At 35.6% G+C, this 25,072-nt stretch overlaps 1 protein-coding gene and 1 pseudogene across 1 annotated transcript in view; one reads left to right on the forward strand and one right to left on the reverse strand.

Moving 5' to 3' along the window:
* Positions 1 to 25,072, forward strand: part of PEAK1 (pseudopodium enriched atypical kinase 1) — a 204,726-nt gene that overhangs the window by 66,916 nt on the left and 112,738 nt on the right. Inside the window, 1 exon segment of the mRNA XM_032468993.1 lies at positions 22,112 to 22,193. The gene's annotated coding sequence lies outside the window, so the exon portion shown is untranslated.
* Positions 24,366 to 24,880, reverse strand: LOC106729450 (annotated as a pseudogene).

Here is a 25,072-nt window from a genome sequence, read left to right on the forward strand (position 1 = left end):
AGCTCCAGACTTTTTATTGCCTGAAATAAAAAAGAATTCCTGTGTGTTTACTATTTTTACTGGTGTTCTTGTAATTGCTGCAGCTGAGCACACAATCTTAGCCAATTCATATATCTGGGTAGTTGACAACATTATTATTTATTTAAGACATATTTGTTGAGAACCTACCATGTGTAAGGCTCCATAATACAGGACAAAAAGAGAGAAATCCTGCTGATATTATCTCTGTTCCCATTGAACCCAAGTTTAACAATGGTACGTAGAATAGGATAATCTAGTTGTATGAGTAACTGTGATTAAAAACAGAATATGGTAATATTTATTTCCTTGGTCACAGTTACCCATCATCTGCCACTTGAATTTATCTAACTCTGTTCTCTGTATCTGTGAACGGTTTCATAGTTTACCTAGTTCCAGGGCAGAAACATGAGATTAGTCCTAGTTCTTTCCTTTTCTCTAACTCTCCACATCCATTTGGCTATCATAGCCTGTTTTCTTAGCTTTTAAATATTTTTGTCCCATCTTTTAAAATTCCTTTGCTCCTCTATTAATTGTGACACATACATTTCTCTCATACTATGACCCTCCATACTGGTCCCTTGGCCCCCAGTTCATTTCTCTTCATACCACTGGCAAAGCAGTCTTTCCAAAAGGCAAGCTAAAATCTTGTTCCTCTCTTGAATAAAATCATGTATTAACTTTGCATAGTCACTAGTGCAAAGTTCAAATTTTTTCTCTTGAAACCCCTTTGGAATCTAACCCTGCCTGGCCGTCCAGCTTCATCTTACGGAGTGTCCCCACATCCAAAACACTCCTTGGGACACATGACCTCCCAGCCCCGGCTTCATCCCAAACAGCCAGCTAACTCTGTCTTTCGTTTTCTGTGTCCTTATTTATCTTGGAGTAATCCTTTAGCCAAAAATTATTATTACTCCCAATGCCTTTTAGTACTTTAAGACTTACAGCTGATGTTTCAGAAGACCTTCTCCAATTCTCCCTGTATCCTTCTCAAAGATCCCCTGTACTCAACCTCTGTTATCACGTAACTAGCTGCTACGTTTGAAGTAGCTTTAATTCATCTTTCCATTTCCACGACTACCACTTAATTTGTTCTAGACCATCTTCATTACCTATTTAATGATCTCTCTGCTCTACTTTGGTAACTTGTGAAATAAATTATTTATGCAGTGTCTAGTGATCTTTTCAACTCCAGATCTGATCATTATGGCCTTCTGTTTAAAAATCCTTCCCTGATTTCCTAATGATCTTTGGCTGCAAACTGAATGCAAACAGGCTGACATGGCCTGTAATGTACCACATAGTTAGTTCCTGCAAACCTACTTCTCTAGCCTCACTTGTTTTCTTTTTGTTCTTTAAACATATTCTGTTCCCTCTCATCTCAGGGCCTTTGCACATATTATTCTTTTATTTGAAACTTTTATCGCTTAGATCTCATCCTTTACATCTTAACACTTCCTTAGGATCTCTCCACCCAAACCTAGGTCAGAGTCCTTTGTTACATGTTTCACTTACCCTGCCTATTGCATAAACTTGTAGAATTGAGCAAGGCGGAGAGCATATAGTTGCATTTAATTTTCAACAGTGATTATAGCTCCTTTCTTTAAAAGTAGCTGTTCTGCATCCACCATTCTAGAAACCTTCATTCCTTGTATACAAACTACTCATTTCACTCTTCCCATTAGATTCATGTCCTGCCTGGACTTTATGATCAATTCATTAAGTGTGGCTCCTGTCAGCACTCTAGATTCTTTTGCTTAAAACCTTTTTTTACAGCCCACACCATTTTCCCCTCCAATTTTAAAGTTTTGGTTTGCTTTGTTTTTCATGTTTTGATAAGAAACTCATAGAGAAAGTTAGCAATTGCTTGCTTTGTTCAGAAAAGTTCTGAGTAACAAAAACTCTGCTTAATTGGGTACTATGACCAAGCTAGGAGCATAAAAGATCTTGAAAGGAGTGATTTAGGGTCAGCATTCTATTTCTCACTGCTCTGACCCCCAGGCCCAAACCTTTCAGTTAGTGCTTTGTGTGATTTCATGAACTGCTGACATTCAGATTTGATCATAATTTAAACATATATTGCAAAATCATAGACTCAGGAGTTGAAAGAGGCTTTAGAGGTCATTTAGTTTTAGTCCAACCATCTCTCTATTCAATGTAATTTGGTTTCTGAGTATTCTCTATCACCCATGTATTAACAGATTGACTTTTATACAAGGAACCAAAATCTGCCTCCTTACAGTTTTCATCTACCAGCTTTAATTCTTAGCACTGTTTGTGGTATGACAGCTCGTGTATTTGAGGACAGCCATCTTGTCATCCCTGAGTAGTTTTCCTCCAGGAAGAACAGCCCCAGTTCCTCATATATCTTAGTTTAAAGTTCTTTTGTCATCTTATTTGAACTTAAGAAATTTTTATTTTTGAATGTTTTAAATTATTTACTACTCTATCCCGTTTCCATTAGTGTAAATAATAATGGTGATTGCAAATAAAACAAGTTTATAGGTATTTATGGCAAATGCAAAATATACAAAAGCAAATTAGTTGAGAGAACCTGTGAAATACAATTGGGTGTTTAGCTTACAGATCAGCAAAAGCTATTTATCCAGACTTTTTTGGGTGGAGACAGGGGACATTTGGGTGATAGAAACTGGTACCAGTGATGATTTACCTGATGTGTGATCACTTCTTTCCCTTTATTACACCATTGTATTCGCATATCTGTCATTTTCAATCTGTGATCAGTTGCTCCATTTCATAAATACAGTGTATCCAACATTTTGCCACTCAGGATGTACAGACTTATTTTTCTGGAGTGGTAAAGGTGGGGTTTATTTGTTTGTTTGTTTGTTTTTCCTTGCTGGAAAACTCACTTTCTACCATGAATTATAACTTTTGTGACATCCTTAACATATCATTCTTCCTTTCTGTGCAAAAATACAAATTTACCAGTTGCTGCCTGAATTAGGAGAGTAAAAAGTAGTGGTGGCAGCTGAACTTCCTGTGAAACTACACAGCCTTGAGGATTGTTTGTCAGGGATTTCTAAAGTTTCTCTTTATCTTACTCTGGGATAACACCCCCACAAATGAGAGGGGACATATTCATCTTTAGTAATGACACATGCTTGTGCCTTTCTGATCTTTTGCCACTCAGGTGCTAAAATCTAAAATATTAATTGCAAGTGAAAATTATATAATGACTTTATTTTATTTCCAGCAAAAAATGGAAAAGGAACATTCTCCTCCTTTTACCTGATGTTTGTGGTTTTATTTGTACCCCTGAACTGAAACATTTCAAATTGAATTGACATCTGAGGTGCAGCTTTTTCTGATTGGTTTTTTGGTTTTGATTTTGGTTTTTAGACAGTAAAACTTTTTTTGCATGATATCATCTTGTTGACCCAGCTTTGAGCAAAAGTTTCAGTATTAATACTATCTCCTTTAGTAATCTAGCAGTTTTTTCTTTCTTCCTCATTTTACATTTGTCGAAAGGTATAGGACCAGAAAAGGTCCTTGTGTAACATAAACAAGCATTTAATTAAGGGGTAATGGCTATGGTACCAGGGGATGTGAAGTCAAACAGAGATGCTTAATCGGCCACAAAAGCTATTTACTGCTTCATAAACCTCAGTGCCCAATGTCATAAATATTGTTATTGTTCTAGGACTTCAGAAAAGCAATGAAATATCAAAACTGGTTTTTCTCTACTCTTAAAGTATGGAAGGTTTTCCTCTTAATAGAACTTTGTGATGAAGCTAATATTTGAGAAAAGCATACATACTTGAAGTTTTCAAGAAGGGACTTAGATACAAATGAGGGGTATGTTGAAAATGAAGCAAGATGTAAAAGGTTTTCTCTCTATTAAGTCTGACATTATACTGAGAAGTAAGTCACATAATATTGCCATGCATTTATTGAGCGCCTACTGTGGGGCATGGGCTAATAGATGGTTTCCATATGTTATCTTTAATATTCATACTGTAAACTGAATTGGTTCTGATTTTAGGTTGAGGAAACAGAGGCTCAGCATGTTTCTGTCTGATTATACCTGGACTTTCTCCATTACTTCAAACTGTTTTTGAGATGAAAGCTGTGTTAAAATAGTTATGTTTTCATATTAATTCTGCTGTATAGCCAATAGTATACCTGAAAAGTTAAGTTGTACTGTGTTAATTCTGAAATTTTTAGCCTTTTATTTATTCCATATTCAACATATCTTAAGCAGCTAGTGTATTCCTAATACTTGCTAAGTAAGAATTGTGAGGGCTATGACCAAGTAAGAAGACTCAGTGTTTTCCCCTCAGAGTTTAGAAACTGCTAAATCTTTTAGCCTTATACGCAGAAAATTTTAAAGTGGAATCAAGGAGAACAAAGTTCTTGTTTTCAGTATTTTGTGACTGTTTGCTAGACCCCTCCAAATTGTCCCCGTTCTGTTGAGATGGGAAAGTGCACGCAAAAGCTAAACTACGCAGTCCAGCGGACACCTGTGTGATCAGCTTACAAGGATGAGTGAGGAAGGAGTTCATAGTCTGGTTAAAATGCTTAGATAGAGGGGAAATCGTGTGCAGTGAGAACCTAGGGAAGTAGTTAGCATGAGACCTCCTGAAGCAGGAGACATTTTACAGAAAGATTGTCATCTGAGCCAAGACAAAGAAAACCTGGTTAGTACAGAATCTAAGGGGAGGCGTTTGTTAGGATTCGGACATTTTATTAACTCAAATGTTTATATCTATCAGTTGCTTATACTGTTCTTCCTTTCTGTCTACTGTGGTTCTGTAGATCTTTTATTCCAGTAATGTTTTCAAAAGGACCCTATGTTCTTTGTGAAAATGTCAGCAATAGAAGTTAAAAAGTTTGGATTGTTGATGTATGTTTAAGAAAAATTGCCAATCATCATGTTCGGTTCCCTCGTTTTGCACACAAAGACGCCACGGCCCACATAAGCTGTGATGTGCTTAATGTCAGATACTGTAAGCATCAGACCTGGGACTTGGCTTGGCATATATAGTCTGTTTTCCATCCTGAAGCTCTAGTTGAAAAATGCATGAAGGTTAGTAGTAGTTTGATACTTAAAAATAATCTGTATTTCTTTTTATTGTTTTTCTTCATTGATTTTGGGAGAGAAGTTGTTGGAGAAATATCAAGTAATGGAAATATTCATGATGGCATCTGGATAATAGTTTAGGTACAGCACTGTGGGACCTTTACTTCAGAAAGTTCAGCTTTCTGAAGTGGAGCCGCTTAATTTCTGAAGATGTTTATGTACATGCCGTCTTTATAATGTGCAATATAGTGTGAAGACAGTGAGTTGAATAAGAAGCCTTATCGTGTGAAGTAATAGTGGCAGTAGAACTTGTAAGCTTAGATTTATTCATATATTTTTCCTTTAACTGGCCCTTTAACCAAAGTGAAATTGATGGGAAAAGCATGAAGTTACATAGTTTGGAACTGGGATGCCTTTGTTTGACTGTGATAATTATAATGTATTTCAGCCTTCAAACTTGAGTCCTGGGTGACAGAGGAAGGCAGCTGAGACATAAGAAAATGCCAGAGAGACGAAATAATCTTCAGCTAGTCTATAAAAGAATGATTAAGCAGTTCAAAATGTAAATGCCAAATGCTGTCACACAGCCATTTCCTGGAATTTTAAATGGTCATAACAGTTCTTTTTGTTGATCTGGAAATGCACTTCAGTTCTGAAGGGCATAAGGAAGTATTGGGTGTCCACTGTCAGCTTCCTTCTGGTTGCCTTACCCAGGAGACAGAGTGTGTTCAGACAGAGCCTAATAATTTTTGAAAAACAATGTGAATGATGTAAGAGGAAAAGTAAAAAGTGCCCTCAGAATTTCCATAGTTAAGTCCAAGGGAGGGTTTAGACTTGAAGTATTTAAGAGTTCTTACTGGTTCCATTACTTGTTCCTTTAAACTCTTCCTGACCAGTTATTCCTTCTCCTTCACTTTTCTTAAAAATGCTCAAAAGAAATCTAGGACCAGAAAGAGAAAATGGCTGAGCGAAATGCACATGTTCACTACAGTTACAATTAGAGCAGGACAGGCGATGTCCTGTGTCTTTGCTCATCTTTTGTACTAGTGTGTATCTTCCTAGTGAGAATAACCTACAGTGTATATAAGATTTCTGAGTCCCTTCCAGGTTCTAAAACTCTTACCAACACCCTCGCCTATTACACTGATCTGAGTCCTTCCATTTTTCATTTTATTCTACCCTATCAGTCATATTAATTTCCAGAAAAGTGTACATTAATTGTCAATTTCTTTGTCTTTTAGGGGGCCCTTATCATATATATATAATTGAGTCTGAATTCTGGTTCTAACTGCCTTACTACCCTTCTTTAAGAATCTTCCCCTCTGAGCATTTTTGTTGATTTAATATCCTTCAGCTTTGCTATGTGCACTCTAAATTGTTCATGTCTCCTAAAAAAATTTTGTCAAGTGACTTAATTTCTCTGGACTTTAGTTTCTTCAGCCTTTTCAGGATAATGGATTTAATGCTTTTCTTTGGCCTGCCTCGTTACCAAGGGTGGGAGTGTAAGTTTAGCTTCCTCCTGGGTCCTGCTGGCACAGGGGTTAGGGAGGGAAGGGAATTGAGGTGCCAACTAGCACCACTTTGTGCTGTCTTGTTCTACCTTGGTGCTGCCCAGAAGGGTGTAAGTTTAGCTTTTGGTGGGCCCTTCTCATACCAGAGAAATACAGAGGAGGGACAGTTTTTTGGAGTACGGAAAGAACATTGACTGAGAAGAAGCTACCAGTGGTGAGGAAAAGAGTGAAATTTTGAGGTAGAATTTATAGAATAACTTTATACCACCATTCTGCTGTCCTAAACTTGATCCTTGACATCTTAAGACTTGTGGTGTCCTTGTGCAGATTAAATTAAGAGTTTTAGAAAGGATAATTTTAAAAAGACCACTTAATCCATTATATTCCACCCAGCAGTCAGCGTCTGGGTAAGAAATACGATAAGGGACACTTACTGGATCTCCTCAGGGTTGGAGTTAAAGATACAAAAGAAGCTGTAGGACTTTTTTCATTAACAATAAAGATGGTCAGAGGGCAAGCTTTTGTGACTTGACCTGAAATACTATGATTTTTATTCCAAAAAAAATTGCTGAAAATGTCTGTTCTCTCTTATTTTTCTAGTTCAATATGTAATCACTAGTTAACCAACAATACATCTTTGCTCCATATTTGTCTAGTTTAAAATTAAAGATAGCTAGAAAGTCTGAAAACAGTTTGGTTATTAAACTACTTAAAATGGCTGAGTTTTCCTAAAAACTTTAAGTGGAAAACCTAAAGCATAGTAAAAATAACTACCTCTTTGGGAACCATGTGATTAACACTACCTTAAAAATTTAAAACTATAGTGCTTATGTTCTCTGGATGATTGAAGTACCTGCAATATAGTAGGTTCAATAAATATTTGCCATGAAATGAATATGGAATAATTTTAAAAGACTGGCAAAGATTGCCATAAATTTCTCACTGAGAAAAAAGTACATGTATTACTCATATTATTTAGTTCTTGTTCTCTCTCTGGAATGTAATGTAAATGGAAGGTACTCATGTTAATCTTCAGCTGAAATCACGTAGAGGGAAGGAAACCTAATCATTAAACAGCAAGATCAATTTCATTTTCTTTGCCGCAACTTTTAAAATGTAGCACACAGCATAGCTGCAGTGGTGACTGCCCATTTTAAAAGGGACTTTTAAAATCTATTACCATTTGGGAACCTCTGTTACTAAATCTACCATGCTGCCAGTGGCTGGTGGCAAACTAAAGAGTGATTGATATAGTATATTGCCTGGTTTTCTTAGTTCACAGGAGAAATCCTTTCCAGCTCATAGATTTTTTTATATTGTTATATCCCTGTGGCTGCCAGAAAAATAAAAAATTCTACCTACATATAGGCAGAATTCCTCCTTTGCAACTAATTATCTTTTTCCTCAGGCTATCTTCCCAAACCCTACCCAAAGCCAGTATTATGAAAAGATTGGTACATCTGAGCTTGTAAACTCTGAAATCTCTCTGTAGTTGGCCCATCCAGGTGCACAGATATCTTGGTTATAGAAAATGACAGTCATGTCATGTAATAATGTCCTATGAGCTGAAATATAGCAAAATAGGACATTATGAAATGTGAAGAAGAATATGGTAGAGAAGTTTTTCTGTTTTCCAAGGGAAAGACTCCTTTATCTTAAGACAGTCATTGAAGTACCCAAGGAGGGGGGCAGCAAGTACTCTTCTGCTAAATTTTCTTCTAGGACTCTCTGTGATTTTCAGTTGATTACCTGCTTTAAATATTCTGCAGTTGTCCTGGTTTGCAAAATTTTTGTGTAAAACTCCAGAGGAAGTCTATAATCTGTCATAAATTTTGTTTTTATTTAAAGGCATAGATGAAAAAGAGAAGGTAACTTTTAACCATTAATATTTCTTAATAAATCAGCAACTAGAGTTTTTTAGAAAATATCTGAACTAAAGGGCTATTTTTTCCTTTAATAATCTAAATTCAATTTATTTGTTTTCCTTATAAATATTAATTATCTGAAATTTAGTCCATACAGAAAACTACGGCCAGGAGTAACTGAAAATTCTAATATACAGTAATGCTATTTGTTATAATGATATCCACTAATATTTGTTTATCCATTACAATGTACAAAGCACATATTCTTAGAACCCAGTGAATTTTGTAGTTTGTAAAGCAGTATCACTGGGACTTTTGGAGTAAAAACCTAGTACATTTCTTCTTTTTTTCATTCTATCTTCAGATTTCATGTGCCTACAGAGTTTAAAGCATTGTCAAGACATCCATCTTACTGCACTAAAAGAATCCCTCATGAGAAATATTTTCACCTGCCTGGCTAGGACTGCTGACAGAGTGATTGAATTCCTCCAAGGAGGATGAGCTGTTGTGTCAGCTGAAGTGACATATGCTTTAGGGTCACAGCAGTCACAGGTGTTAGTACCACGTTACTTCACTGTGTGGCTAACAGACGTTTATAAGAACATAACATTTTTTATTTACATCTCAGAGTGACTTTGAAATTAGAATTTTTACTTCTCTTACCATTTGAAGCAGTGAAAATGTTGATTTTAACTAGCTTCTGTGAAATAGATGCTTTTCCCTGTGAATGGCAGTGGTACTTCCATCCAGTGACATCCATCAGGTCGACTGCTCCAAGGAGCATTCACAGTCTGTGTGTATCCTCAGACTTAATTTTAGCAGATACAGGTCACACTAAACTCTTTCAAATTCAGTTTGATACCCTAACAGGGAATGACAGTGGAACATAGCCTGGACCTTTCAGATCTGTGTTTTTACAGCTGATTAAGTCCAATTTTGGCCATTTTAGACTAGGCTGGAATTTTGATCTTCGATGTCAGAATATGACAGTGATTGATCTCCTGGGGCATTTTCTGTGCTGTAGTACCTGGTACTTTGGGCCAAAGATCAAAGTGTGTGTATATGTGTCCATGTCTGTCCCTCCTTCTCTTCCTCTATCTTGCCTTCCCTGCGTTCCTTCCTTCTTTCTTTATATTATTGCCCCTTCCTGATGACATTTAGATTTTCCTCTTATTCCCCAATGGCTCATTTATTCCTCTTTCTCCACCATCTTTACCCCTCTTTTAATTTTTTTTCTGTTTTTTATTGTGCTGAAGTATATTTGGCATAGAATTTATCATCTTAACCACAGTTAGTATTAAATACATTCAAAGTGATGTTGAACCATCACCACCACCCATCTCTGTAACTCTTCATCTTGCAAAACTGAAACTCTGTACCCAGCAAAGAATAACTCCCTATTCACCTTCCCTCACCCAGTTCCTGGCAGCCATCATTTGGCTTTCCAACTCTATAATTCCAACTACTTTGAGTACCTTATATATATATACTGGAATCATACAGTATATATCTTTTTGTGACTGGCTTATTTCATTCGTCATAATGTCTTCAAGGTTTGTCCATGTTGTAGCCTGTTGCAGGATTTCCTTCCTTTTTTTTTTCCTTCCTTTTTAAGACTGAACATATTGCATTGTATGTATACACCTTATTTTGTTTATGCATTCATCTATCAATGGACACTTAGATTGCTTTCTTTTTTTTTTCTTTTTTTTTATTGCAGTATAGTCAGTTTACAATGTTGTGTCAATTTCTGGTGTATAGCACAATACTTCAGTCAAACATGAATATACATATATTCATTTTCATATTCTTTTTCTCCGTAAGCTACTACAAGATATCGAATATAGTTCCCTGTGCTATACAGTATAAACTTGTCTATTTTATAAATACCAGTCAGTATCTGCAAATCTCAAACTCCTGATTTATCCCTTCCCATCCACTTCCCCCTGGTAACCATAAGTTTGTTTTTTTATGTCTGTGAGTCTATTTCTGTTTTTTAAGTAAGTTCATTTATCTTTTTTTTTTTTTTTTTAGGTTCCACATATGAGTGATATCATATGGTATTTTTCTTTTTCTTTTTGGCTTACCTCACTTAGAATGACATTCTCCAAGGCCATCCATGTTGCTGCAAATAGCATTATTTTATCATTTTTTATGGCTGAGTAGTATTCTATTGTATAAATGTACCACAATTTCTCTATTCAGTCATCCGTCAATGGACATTTAGGTTGTTTACAAGTCTTGGCTATTATGAATAGTGCTGCTATGAACATTGGGGTGCAGGTATCTTTTTGAATTAAAGTTCCCTCTGGATATATGCCCAGGAGTGGGATTGCTGGATCATGTGGGAAGTCTATTTTTAGTCTTTTGAGGAATCTCCATACTGTTTTCCACAATGTCTGCACCAAACTGCATTCCCACCAACAGTGTAGGAGGGTTGCCTTTTCTCCACACCCTCTCCAGCATTTATTGTTTATGGACTTTTAGATGATGGCCATTCTGACTAGTGTGATATGATACCTTACTGCAGTTTTGATTTGCATTTCTCTAATAATTAGCAATATTGAGCATTTTTTCATGTGCCTTTGGCCATTTGTATTTCTTCGTTGGAGAATTGCTTGTTTAGGCCTTCTACCCATTTTTGGATCGGATTGTTTGTTTTTTTGTTATTGAGTTGTAATAACCCATTTGCATATTCTGGAGATTAGGCCCTTGTCAGTCACATCATTTGCAAATATTTTCTCCCATTTCATAGGTTGTCTTTTTGTTTTGTTTATATGTAATATTGAAATCAGGAAATAAAAGTCCTCTAGTTTTGCTCTTCTTTTTCAAGATTCCTTTAGCTATTCAGGGTCCCTTGTATCTCATAGGAGTTTTAGGATGCAGTTCTCTTTCTGTAAAGAATAGCATTGAGATATCAATAGGGACTTCATTAAATTTGTAGATCCCTTTGGGCAGAATGGCTATCTTACCAATGCTAAGTTTTAATCCATTAAGATGGAATGTGTTTCCAGTTATTTAGATATTCTTTGATTTTGTTCAGTAATGTTTTGTTGTTTTCATTGTACAAGTGTTTCATCTCTTTGGTAATTCCTGAATATTTTATTTCTTTTGATGCTATCATAAATGAAATTGTTTTTATAATTTTCTTTTCAGATTTTTCATTGTTAATGTATAGAAATGCAACTGACTTTTGTGTGCTACCTTTTATTTATTTTTTCTTACCTAAACTGCTCTAGCTAGAACTTGAATGAAAGTGGCAAAAGTTGTCATCTTTTGCTTGTTCCTGATCTTAGAGGAAAAAACTTTGTCTTTAACCATTGAGCATGACATTCCCTGTGGGTTTTTTTAATATACAACTTTTGTTATGTTGAGGTAACTTCCTTCTATTTCTGTTAAGTTTTTTATGAAAGAGTATTGAATTTTGTCAAATGCTTTTTTAGCATCAATGGAGATTGATAGCGTGGTTTTTTCCCTTCATTCCATTAATCTGATGTATTACACTGATCAATTTTTGTATAGTGAACCATCCTTGCATCCAGAAATAAATCCTCCTTGGTCTTGATGTATCATCCTGTTAGTATGAATCTGGTTTGCTATTTTGTTGAGGATTTTTGCTTCAGTGTTCATAAGAGATGTTATTGGTCTGTAGTTTTCTTTTTTGTTGTGTCTTTGGCTTTGGTATCAGGGTAATGCTAGCCTCATAGAATGAGTTACAAAGTGTTCCCTCTTCTTCAGTTTTTAGGGAAAATTTGAGAAGGACTAGTATTAATTCTTCTTTAAGTGTTTGGTAGATTTCACTAGTTAATCTCTCAGGCCCAGGGCTTTTCTTTTGGGGTGGATTTTAAATTATTGATTAAATCTCCTTACTAGTTACAGGTCTATTCATATTTTCTATTTCTTTATGATTTATTCTTGGTGAGTTTTGGGGTTCTAGGAATTTGTCCATTTCAGGTAGGTTATCCAATTTTTTAGTGTGCAACTGTTTGTAGCACTCTTTTAAAATCCTTTTTACTTCTGTAATATTGGTAGTAATATCCCCACTTCAGTTTCTGATTTTAGTAATTTGAGTCTTCTCTCTTTTTTAATTTGTCCATATAGCTAAATGTTAGTTAGTTTTGTTGATCTTTTTAAAGAACCAACTTTTGGGTTTCAATGATTTTTCTCTGTTGTTTCCCTCTATTTCATTTATCGCCACTCTAATCTTTATAATTTCCTTTCTTCTGCTAGCTTGGGGTTTAGTTTTTTCTTCTTTATCTGGTTCCTTATGTTGTAAAGTTAAGTTGTTATTTTGAGATCTTTTCTGCTTTTTTAAATGTAAGCATTTAGATCTGTAATTTCCCTTTAACACTTCTTTCCCTGCATTCTGTTAGTTTGGGTATGCTGTGTTTTCATTTTCATTCATTTCTAAGGATTTTCTAATTCCCCTTGTGGGTTCTTCTTTGATCCATTGGTTATTGAAGAGTATGTTGTTTAATTTCTACAGATGTGTGAATTTTCCAGTTTTACTTGTATTGTTGATTTCTAACTTCATCCTGCTGTGGTCGGAAAAGGTATTTTGTATGATATTTATCTTCCTAAGTCTCTTGAGACTTAATTTGTGTCCTAAAATACTGTCTGTCCTGGAAAATATCCAATACGCACTTGAGAAGAATGTGTATTCTGTTGTTGGGTAGAGCGTCCTGTATTTTGTCTGTTAGATGTAGTTGGTATATTGTGTTAAATCTTCTATTTCCTTATTTTCTGGTTGTTCTGTCCATTATTGTAAGTGGAGTATTAATAGTTGGAGTAACTCCAGCAATTATTATCTATTTATTCCTTCAATTTTGTCAATTTTTGTTTCATATATTTTGATGGGCGATTAATATGTACATAAACATTTATAAGTGTTATATCTTTTTGCTAGTGTTAAACCTTTTATTAATATAGTATCTTTTTTTTAATGAGAGAAAATGATGTTTTAAAGAACAATTAATCTTTAATATACTTCCTCATCCATCTGCAAAGTTAAATATTTTAAATAGCTAATCATCATAAACATATAACATACAAGTTATATTTTTACAAACATTGACAAAGAATTTATTGCTTATATCAGGTACTTCCAATTCTTATTGGAGAAATATTGCAGAAGTTTCAGCTAATAAAGCTATGTATACAGATAAAACAAGAAGAGAAATAATCTATTTCTCCCTGTTTAAAAACAAGAATTGATGTAGTTGAAACTGGGTAGATACAGCTATAAAACATAAGCTCATTCTTACCATTCTAACATTTTGGTTTCTTATCAAAATAGATGTTCCTCCTGTAGGCATAACTGTATGATAAGAAGTTTGATCCATGGTTGGAATTTTTCAGTTCTGTTTATGACCTAATGATGCTTTATGCAGTGCTCTGCTGGAATTTACTAGCTTACAGTCTTGATGCAGTTTTTTTGTGTTAAGATGAGTCAGTTTTCAGTATTAAATAATTCCATGGTAACCTACACAGAGAATAGTTTCTGCTTAAATGAATCAGGAAATGGTAAGCCTTTAATAATAAGGTTAAGGCATTTGAATGTTTGAGAAGTGAGAGTTAATTAAGTAGACTTGACAGAAGACCATGTTTTTCTTCAAAGCAGCTATTGTCTCCAGATCCAATAAAAGTGAAGAGGCATCAGTTTTTACTACAATATTCTGTGGAGATTTTTATTGATTTAGAGCTGTCATTTTTCTCTTCTTTAACATTGGCTACTGTTTTTTGGTTGTATATACACGATGCTTATTTTAATAAAACATTCTTATATATGAGGAAATATACAGCTTAGTAAAAACTTGGAAAACAGGCCATTGAGGTTATCATTTATCAGAAATAGTTCTGATCACCAGTGTTGCCTATGCATATGAGCTGTGAGGTCACCCTGAGGGGTACTCTTTATAAGCTCAGTCAGAGTTATTAAAGCCAGGGGAAAATTAGTATTCAATGCTCTGCTGTTTTATTTCTCACTTGATTTAACTTAAAAGTGCTTTAGGACCTTGACCTATTTTAGTAGTGTTCATTTATTGGTAGTGATTATTAATTGATGAATTGGGATTTGATGTCATCTGTTCTGTGTTAACCAATTTATTTTGTTTTTCATATCCTGCTTTACAAATTGTGTGCATTATATATTTGCATCGAGACACCAGTTTTATTATATAAAGCATTCTTTCCTTAATGAGGTATAAATGTAAGGTACAGTTAGGTTACTTCCTATAGTCACGAAAGAACCAGGGCCAAGTCCAGAATCTCATCTAACTGTGGAATGTCTGGCATCCATACGAGATACTGATAGTGTTTAATTTTTGATTCATACATATTGTTTGTGTGACAGATGGTATCTAACAGTAACGTAAACTACATAAGAACTATAAGTTTCCTCTTAAGATTTAACACATCCATTAGTTTTAAAATGCAAGGGTTTATAGTGTTTTATATATTTAAGAATGCATTCGTATTATTTATGTTTACTTTATCTTCAGAACAACCCTGGGAAACAAACATTATCTTTTAAGTAAACTGAGGTTCGTCAAGATTGTTTTTGCTTGGACAAAAATTCAGGTTTCTATTCTTTGTTAGTCCTCTGTTACTCTACAAAGGGAGCAATCATTGGAAAATATTTCATGATTACAGATGTCAAACCACTGTAAGACTAATAATTCCTTATTTGTGCAGCACTGGCACTTTTTAAGCACTTCTATTATATTGTATAACAAGAAAAGAAAATTAGGAAAGCAGAGTTCTTCTGTTATGATACTTGCTACTGTTTCCTTTATTAGACTCATACATTCATTAGATACAAAGAACCTCTATGTGCTAGACACTGGATTGGTTGCTAACGTACAAAAATAGTCTCTGCTCTCAAGGAGATGAGGCCATCGAGACACTGTCGATGACCCAGCAGCCACAGATGATGTGATAGAAACTACGTTTGCTGAGGGCACTGACAAAAGCCTTTGTTTTTCATATTAAAGAGATAATGGTGTGACTGGCAATGTCCTTTTTCCTGCCTTGAATGTGGAGGTAATGCCTGCATCTGTAGCAGACAGCTTTAAAGCAAAAAATCAACACACTTAGTGGAGCAAAAAAATAGAAAGAGCCTTGGTCTTTGATGACCTTCTCGAGCCCCTGTACCAAAGCTAGTCTGTCTGCCTGTCTCTGGAGACGTCTTACGGGGTAGGGTGGGGTGGGATTAATGCCCTGTTTGTTTAAGTCAGATTTTCAATTACTTGTAGACAGATTCTTTCTCTCCTTCCCTCCCCTCCTCTCTCCTCTCCCTCTCAAGTTTTTACCTTTCTTTTAATGAACATTTAGCATACACACTGAAGTACACAGTTGTATCATGAATCCCCATCACCCAACTGCAATAGTCAATCAATATTTGGCCAACTTGGTAAATTCTCACACTTTCCGCCTTAGTAATTAGAACTTAAGTTAAGGAATTAGATAATAGAAATATTACAAAAATACTGTGGAAGCACAGGGAAGACAGTGACTAACTTGGCCTGAGGTGGAGTCAGAGGCTCATCAGGAAAGACTTCACAGAGGAGGTGACATCAGCAGAGGCTTTAAGGGCAAGTAGAAAACGAAAGAGAGAAGATTACTAGTGAAACTTCCAACATGTATAAAGGGCCTTTAAAAAGTATGAGATATTCAGAGAATGGGAAATAGATCACTATGGCTAGAATATAGAGCTTATCAGAGACAAGTGTCAGTAGATGAGTCTAAGAAGATGATTTGGTGCCATGTTGTTAAAGAACATGTATACCGTACCAGGGAATCTCAAGCTCATCTTACAGGTACCAGGAAGTGAAGAGTGTAATTAAGTCTTGGAAAAATAATACTGACAGTAAATCACCTGTGATTCTGGAGTAGAGGGTGGAGAGGGAAGACAGTAAGCTGTAAGGATGGTCCAAAATAATAGGAAGGCATTTAGTGATAACTGTAGTGGGCTTGGGCAGGGGGAGATAACCTTAAGAGATATTTCAGAGGAAGAATCAACATGATGCTTCCTGGGTACAATGTGGAGAAGGGAATCAGAGTCACAATGACTTGAGTAGGTGTGATGATGGTGCTAATATTGGAGACATAATATAGCAGAAGACAGGTTTATGGTAAGTGCAGAAGGTCACCTTAGTCTTTTAAGTTTGAAGTGCTGATAGGACATTCAGGTGGAAGCGTCTAGGAGACAAAAAGGAAATACAGACTTAGGAAAGTCTCAGACTAGAGAGTCTCATAACTTATCTTTCCTATCAGATGTGTCATATGTCACATGTCATTCATATATATATATATATACACACACATATATGTGTGCATATATACGTATGTGTATGTCCACACAGGTACACATACACATATATACGCACATATACACATTTGATCCTCATTCGTGGATTCCATAATTGCAGATATACCTACTTTCTAAAATGTATTTGTAACTCCCAGATCAATAACTATGGTATTTTCACGATCATTTGCAGACATAAACTGAGTGGTTAAAAAAAACCCAGAACAACAGCCCCAAAACTGAGTTGCTTGATGTGCACTTTCTCAGCTGAGGTCAGACGAGGTGACACCTTGCCTTCTTGTTTTAACACTCATACTGTAATGAAGCATCCTTTTTTGCAGTCGCCTTAGTTCCATGTTTTTCACATTTTGTGCTTTTTGGGGGGTGATTTCACTGTTAGACATGCCCCCCAGCTGTTGTGCTGAAGTACTGTGTAATGTTCCCAAGCACATGAAGGTTGTGATGTGCCTAATAGAGGAAATACGCTTGTTAGATAAGTTTTTGTTCAGTTATGAGTTACCCTGTTGGCTGCAGGTTCAGTTTTAATGAATCAACAGTGTATATTAATTAAGGTATCTTTAAACCGAAGTACACATTTAAAAACTTATACATATTGATAGGTTGATAAAATGTAAGCAGAGGCCCCGTATTTCCCATTTCTTGGAAGCAGTGGAAGCACATGATTCAGTAATTCGGTGTTTGTGGAAACTTCATAGAACATAACTACCGCAAATAGCAAGGATTGACTGTGTGTAAAAGCTGCTACTCTTTAATGAATGATCCTTACCATGTACAATGCAGACATTAGTCCCAATTTATGGTGGCGATTGTTATCCCAGGATATATAGCTCTCTTTTCTTTTTGAAAAAATAAATCCATATCAGACAAAAAATAGTGTGCTGTTACAGATGGATGATTCCATATTCCCTAAGCCAGTGGGTTTTTTTTTTTAAATAAAAATGGAATATTGAAGAAATATAGGTGGCATTGCCTGACAGCATCTAAATGATCATCTACAGTGCACCTGAGCATAACGTGTTTGTCAACATCATGTTGGTAGGCTGCCAGTTTCTTTTATAGCTTGATGTTATTCTCTTTAGCAAGCTTGCAACATTTTCATTCCATCTTCTCTTTGAGAAATTTATTTTACAGTGGTGTTCATGTGTGAGGGGATTTCATAATCCAAGACTAGCGTTTGTGCATTCATATCTGTCAATTTGCTCAAAGACAGCAGCCTAAAAGGATTTTTTAACCTTTCATTCACTAATGTTAGTTCGTATCAGTAGGGGTGTTTTAAAATGACAGGTATTATGTGAGAGTGAGAATCACCCATATCTTCTGACATAACATCAGTGTTATGTTGAAAATTAACGTTGAGCTTTGTATCTTGCTTTTTCCTGTCTGCAAATCTGAAAGCAGGGAATTGGTGTTTACAGAGACAAGGGCAAGAAGACATACAAATCCATGCAAGTGATTTTTAAGCTCCAAAGTGCTTCTGTGCTTGCTAATATAAATCTCTTTTCTAATCACCTCTCCTCTTGATATAGAAGATGTGCCTTGGGTTGTTACTATCTTATACAGATATATTAAGTATATAAAATAAAAACGATACAGACATTCATGAAGAGATGCTCCTATTGGGATAGCTGGTTTATTCTATTTATTCTTATAATTTGATCCTCTTCTGACTAATGTGTGATTTTCTAGTTAATGTGTTAGGGTGAGTCTTCTCTGGCTTTACTGCAAGCAGTAGATTTTGTGTCATGAAGTATAGTTCAGGGATGACAGTATTTTCCCCCTCTTCTTACTCTTGGTAGATAACCTTAATCTTCACTCTTTATATGGGAGTACTTCATAGGTCCATTCCATACTATGACTAGTGTATTTATTTAAGTTGCAGGATTGATATTCTTTAGTTCTGCATTCAGAAAGCAAAATACCTACAATTCAATTCCTGTGAATTGACATTAAGCTTACTATATTTTCATTTTCACCTGCTGATTTGGAGCAGCCTAATGCTCTAATATTAAAGATTATTTAATGAGATCGACTAGCCCTTGACCTAACTGAGGGAGTCTGTGTTACCTTATTCCAATTTCAGTAAGCTATTATGCCATATAGGGATATGTTATAATTTCAGGATTTTATGTAAGTTCTTCAGTACATACTAATTAAGTGGGAGTACCTTCTCAAATTTATAAAAATGTGAGGGATTAACTAAAAGATGAAAATATCTTTCTAAACTAGTATCTCTAATGAAAGTGCAGGTTAATGTCTGTCAATGATAAGTATGTCATACAATTTCAGAGAAAACTATTTTAAAATCTTTGATGATTTCTTGGTTGTGGTCTCTAAACATCTTTGTACAGGACGGCTGCATCTGTGAGTTTATATTTGCTGTTTACTGTCCCTCAAGTCTTGCCTTATCCACTTCTTGTCTACGTGTGTCATGTCTGTTTTACTCACTCAAATATTTTCCTTTCTTCAACAATCTGTGACCGATTACTCCTCATATCCCAGATCAAGACTTTTTCTCCAAAGAAACACTGAAATCCATCTAGTTTTCCCTTCTCACTGGCTTTATATGTATAAATTATTTGCTGCTTTGTCATTAGTTTGCTTAGTTTCAGTTTAGTTTAACAAATATTTCCTGAGTGCTTGCTGGAAAATGTGTGAGCTTGGTGGGGTAGGAAAGTATACTCTGGAGGCTTCCCAGAGGAGGTGATCCTGGACCTGAATCTTGAAGAACAAGTAGGAGTTTTCTATTCATGGAAGGGGTATAAGGTTATATTGGCAAAGAGAAGGGCATGAGGCTTGACAAATAGTTCAGTATGGCTGTGGTGTGATAAAGTGGGAGATAAGAAATTAGACTGAAGAGATATGCATGAACCAAGTCATTTGAGGATTTTATAGGTCATGCTTGGGCATTTGTTTTGTGAGTGAACTTAGGCTTTATTCTGTGGATAATAGACATTGAAGGGTTTGACATATACATGGTGTGGCAAGATTTTCATTTTAGAGTGGTCGTTTTGATGGCAGAATGGTAAATGATTTTGATGTAGGATGAGCGTAGAGGTGGGTAGACCAGTTAGATTACTGATTTAGTCATATTGAGAGATAATGACCTGGATTTGAATACTCTTAATAGGATAAAGTTAAAGAAGTATACTTGGAAAGTATTTAGAGTAGAAATCAAACAAACATTTTAAATGATTGGTAAATGTGAGATTACTGTCAGACTTTTGGTTTCTAGGTGGCTATGGTATAACAGGGAATTTAAAGAAGGAACAGATTTTAAGGAAAGCTTTTAACATATTATGCCTCTGGTACTTTCAGGTGGGGAAATTGGAATCTGATGCTCAGGTGAAAGGTCAGGATTAGAGGTATTCATGTGAGGGTCCTTCAGTCCTGTGGTAGAGTATGAAGTGAGCAAAAAGCTGAGCCCTAGGGGAAAGGAAAAAGAGGAACCCAAGATGGAAACTGAGAAGGAAAAAGCTCTGTGTCTTTGCCTAATTCCCCTTGAAAGGAGGACAACTTTATCCTTTTTGTATCCTCAGTAACACCTTGAATAGTATACTGTATAGCAGATACTCAGCAAATGTTTGCTACTTATTTTATTCAGCTGGAAAGCATCTCATTTACTTTGAGGTTTTATTTCATATTTTACTCAATTCCATGACTTGACAAGAAATATTCTTAGGATTTTTAAAAACTGAAATATAGTCAGTTTACATTGTGTCAGTTTCTGGTGTACAGCATAATGTTTCAGTCATACATGAACATACGTATATTTGTTTTCATATTCTTTTTCATTACAGGTTACTACAAGATATTGAATATAGTTCCCTGTGCTATTCAGTATGAACTTGTTGTTTATCTATTTTATATATAGTAGTTAGTATTAGTGAATCTTGAACTCCCAATTTATCCCTGTCACCCCCTTTACCCCCCAGTAGCCATAAGTTTGTTTACTATGTCAGTGATTCTGTTTCTGTTTTGTAGATAAGTTCATTTGTGTCTTCTTCTTTTTTTTTTTTTTAAGATTTCACATTCAAGTGATATCATATGGTATTTTTCTTACCAAAAATATTTAAAAATTCATGTCATTTCATGAGCACCTACTATGTACTAGGCACTGTGTTAAATACTTTATATGTGTTACCTGATTTTATCCTTAAAATAATCCTGTGAAGGTAGGTTTTATCATTGACATTTGGTTATGAAGAACCTGAGGCTAAGAAAGGTTAAATGACTTGATCAACTTTTTCACGTCTATATAATTCCACGTTTCATTTTCTTAACCACAAATGATGATCTATCATGTGTTTAGACCAAAAGACATTTGAAAGTCTCCTGTCCTGGTTCCATTGTGATAATTACTCTGACCCAAAGGCATACATTTATAGAAATTCTGCATTGTCAGTCTTAATATGGATTAGCATGGTAGTTGGACACCTCTTGTTTCCTGAGTGCAGTAAGGCTTTTTTTTTCTTTTATTAATTCTTTTTATCTTTCTGGACCACTGTTTCTTCATTTTTCTCTTAGCAGTTTGTATTAGATGATTACCAAATTGCTTATAAATTTAGAAGTTTGCGATTTACAAATGTTAGCCACTATTTATAAAAATAGATTTTAAAAAATTTGTATAGCACAGGGACCTATGTTCAATATCTTATAATAACCTTTAATGGAAAAAATATGAAAACAAATGTATGTATGTCTATGCATGACTGGGACATTGTGCTGTACACCAGAGACTGACACATTGTAACTGACTGTGCTTCAATTTAAAAAAATTCTAAAATCCTGTAAGTCTACATTTTGAAAAACTCAAAAACCAGTTGCTTCGAGTCTACTAACAGGTTTTAGTGATCCACAGGATACTTGACTCAGCTAAAATTATATGCAAAACATGATGCATGTATGTGCATTTTTCTGGGCATGCAATTCCTAGCTTTCATCTGATTCTCAGTTTCATATACCTTACCACTCACCCTTCACTCAAAAGTTAAGAGCTATAGCTCTGGAGGTGTTTTTGCATAATGAAATGAACTACAGTGCTTCGTGCAATCCTATTCTGAGTAGTTAAATCATCTTCAACAAAGTATTGTTACTCATTGAAACTAATTTTTTGAGGTAAGATTACTATTTGGCTTTTTAAACCTGTAATATTTTCTAAACTGAAACTAAAACTAAACTAAAACACCTCTTGGTTATTTTATCACTTAAAACAAGTCCATTACATAGAATGAGTATTGACTTATGGTAAGTACTGCCTTATGGTAAATTAAAGAATTCTTAGTTTTAAAGTGTGATTCAAATGACCTTCACTAATATGTATTCCCCACTTTGCATCTCCCTGTAGGAAAAGAATATTTGAAGTCCATTTCTAAGGGAAAAAAAGGAAGCAATGACATAGTACCTAGAGCTGGAGCCAACTAAACTGGGTTTGTAATTTTGTTTCTTAATTTATTATTATGTTATTTAATTATTTTATTGTGGTGGTGAAGGGGAGGTAATTAGGTTTGTTTATTTTTAGAGGAGGTACAGGGGATTGAACCCAGGACCTTGTGCATGCTAAGCATGCGCTTTACCACTTGAGCCACACCCTCCCCCCTGTACTTTACTTTTCTTAATGTAAATTGTTTATTCTAGTCTTGAATCCCTTGATTTCAAATCTCCTGCCTTTTTCTAGCAGCAGACCTTATAATTTTGAGCCTTGCCTTAGTATGGAAGAGACAAAGATGAGTAAGACATGTTCCTTTCTAAGTATTTGCGATGTCTGGGAATGTGAATGACAGAATGATAAAAAGCTAGATTAACAGTCTCATTTTCAGATAAGAAGCTTGAGAGGTTTGATAAATTGCTCAGGGTCAAAGCTCTTAGTCAAACTGGGATTCAGACACAGATTTGTTGACTTCAAACCCCCTTTTCCATTATGTCACATTGCCCCTCATTTTATTTAGATTTAGTTGTACAACTACTGATAACAGAAGTTGAGGACCAGGACCCCGTGTATTTAATTTAAGGAATCTTTCTGATGAAGTAAAAGGAGAGGAAACATTTTCTATTTTCCTAAAGTTCAGGGGATTAGAGAAGGAAACTAATATTTACAGAGCACTTCACTATGTGGCAGACACTGTTATAGGGTCTTAACACGAGCTAGCTCATTTAATTCACAATAACCAAGTGGCATACTTGGTATTATCCTTGTTTTAAAGAAAGTTGAAGAGACTGAAGATCAGAGAAATAAATTGCCCCAAATCACATAGCTAGTAAGTAACAAAAGCAGAATTAAAACCCTTTATTGGGAAAGGTTACATGGGTTTTACATCATAACCTATTGACTTAAAACTGAGTATCACACAAACCAGATGAAGAGCTGGACGGTTTGACCTAAGCTCCTTCTGCTGTTAGTGTCATTTGTAAACATTCTTAACAGAATGGTTTAACAGTTAAATCATCTTTACCAAAATAATATTTACATTTTCTTAATAAGCTTTCCATTGTATTCAGTTTGAAAGATAATTGTTTAAGCTGTGGTGAAGAGAGAGTAAGAGTTTAAAGTCACAAGATAGTGAGCAGCCTCTATCACGTGATCGAAGGAGCAGTACAGTGGGAGTCAGGTCTGAGTCTTTCCTACTCCCAACTTTCCTATTGACTTATGTGTCTCTTAGCCTGTTTTTGGACTCATTTTGTGACATGAGAAGGTTGAGTTAATTATTCCCTAAGTCTCTTACAACTATGAAATTATCCCAACAGTAAGTAGATTTTTTTATGTGCTTCATATGTAAATATTAAAGAATTTTTAGAGGTGGGAAGTCTTTAGAGATCATCTAACTGAATCCTCCAATATGGTAGATGAAGAAACTTACCTTACATTTGTATGACGCTTTCAACATCCAAAGCTCTTTCATGTATATTAACCTCATATAAGCTTCACCTCAATCTTGTGGATTAAATATTATCATCATCATGGTACAGATGAGCAACTGAATTGGTCTAGGGTCACACAGCTGAGCTTAGACTAAGTGACTGACTCTCAGCCTAAAGTTCCCCATGTTGTCTTGGTTTGGTGGAATTAATTACATCCTGTAATGAAGTCCTGTTGTGGGCAAAAGTGAGAATTCAGTGATTTATGAAACAAACCCAAGCAGGAAAAACAAACATTTCCAAGTACAAAAGTAGTAATGACTACAGCGTACAAATAGCAGAAACAAAGCGGGAAGGAGATGGCAAAAACCAGGTCTAGTTGATTTAATTGTTGTTTTTATTTATTCCTGGTTTAGGAGTAAGTGTAATTGACTATGTCTTCAAGTTCACTCATCTCTTTTTTCTGAAGTGCTTATCTCATCTGGTGAAATTTTCATTTCAGATATTGTATGTATATTTTATCCCCAGAAGTTCTCTTTGGGTTTTTTTTTTTTTTTTTGAAAAACCCCGATTTCTGTCTTCACTGTGTCCCTGTTTTCATTTATATCCTTGAATATGGAGTGTACTTACAATATCCTTTCAATGTCATTGCCTATTAATTCTATTGTATCTGTTATTTCCAGGTCTCTCTCTGTGTTGACAGATATTGTTCTGATTATAGACCACATTTTCTTCTTTATATGTCCAGTAATTTTTTGTTTTGAGTTTCGTGGTTTTATTAACACAAATACAACGTGCATGGGCTGTCTATTCGTTTTCTTCGCTGCGCAGCCTGGCGTTGGAGTTGGTGGCTCTGATGGCCACCTGGGCTGCCGTTTCCACAGTGGCTTTGCGGTTCTTGGAGGACACGTTGTGAGCAATCTCAGCACAGTAAAGTTTGTTGCACATCAGCAGCACTTTGAGCTCCTTGACATTGTGGATCAGGAACTTGTGGAAGCCGCTGGGCAGAATGTGCTTTGTTTTCTTGTTGCTCCCATAGCTGATGCCAGGCATCAGGGTCTGGCCCTTGAACCTCCTGCACATCCTGATGTCAATGCCTCTGGGTTTCCGCCAGTTCCGCTAAATTTTGATGTATCGGTCTGACTGGTGCCAGATGAACTTCTTGGTCCTCTTTTTGATGATCTTGGGCTTCACAAGGGGTCTGGGGGCGTCCATGATGCCGACTAGGAGATGGCTGCCACCTCCGTAGGTAGTGCTGAGAAAGAGAGGGTATATGTCCAGTAATTTTTAATTAAATGTCAGATATTTGTGAATTTTACATGTTGACTTCTTGATTTTGTGGCATTCCTTCAAAGAGTATTGGATTTTTTTTTGTAATAGGCATTTAAAATTGCATATTAATTTGATCCTTTCTAGGTTTTCTAGGCTTCCACGTTCCTTTCGGGGGGGGGGG

The sequence above is a fragment of the Camelus ferus genome, chromosome 27, assembly GCF_009834535.1.
Source record: "Camelus ferus isolate YT-003-E chromosome 27, BCGSAC_Cfer_1.0, whole genome shotgun sequence".
Lineage (NCBI taxonomy): Eukaryota > Metazoa > Chordata > Mammalia > Artiodactyla > Camelidae > Camelus > Camelus ferus.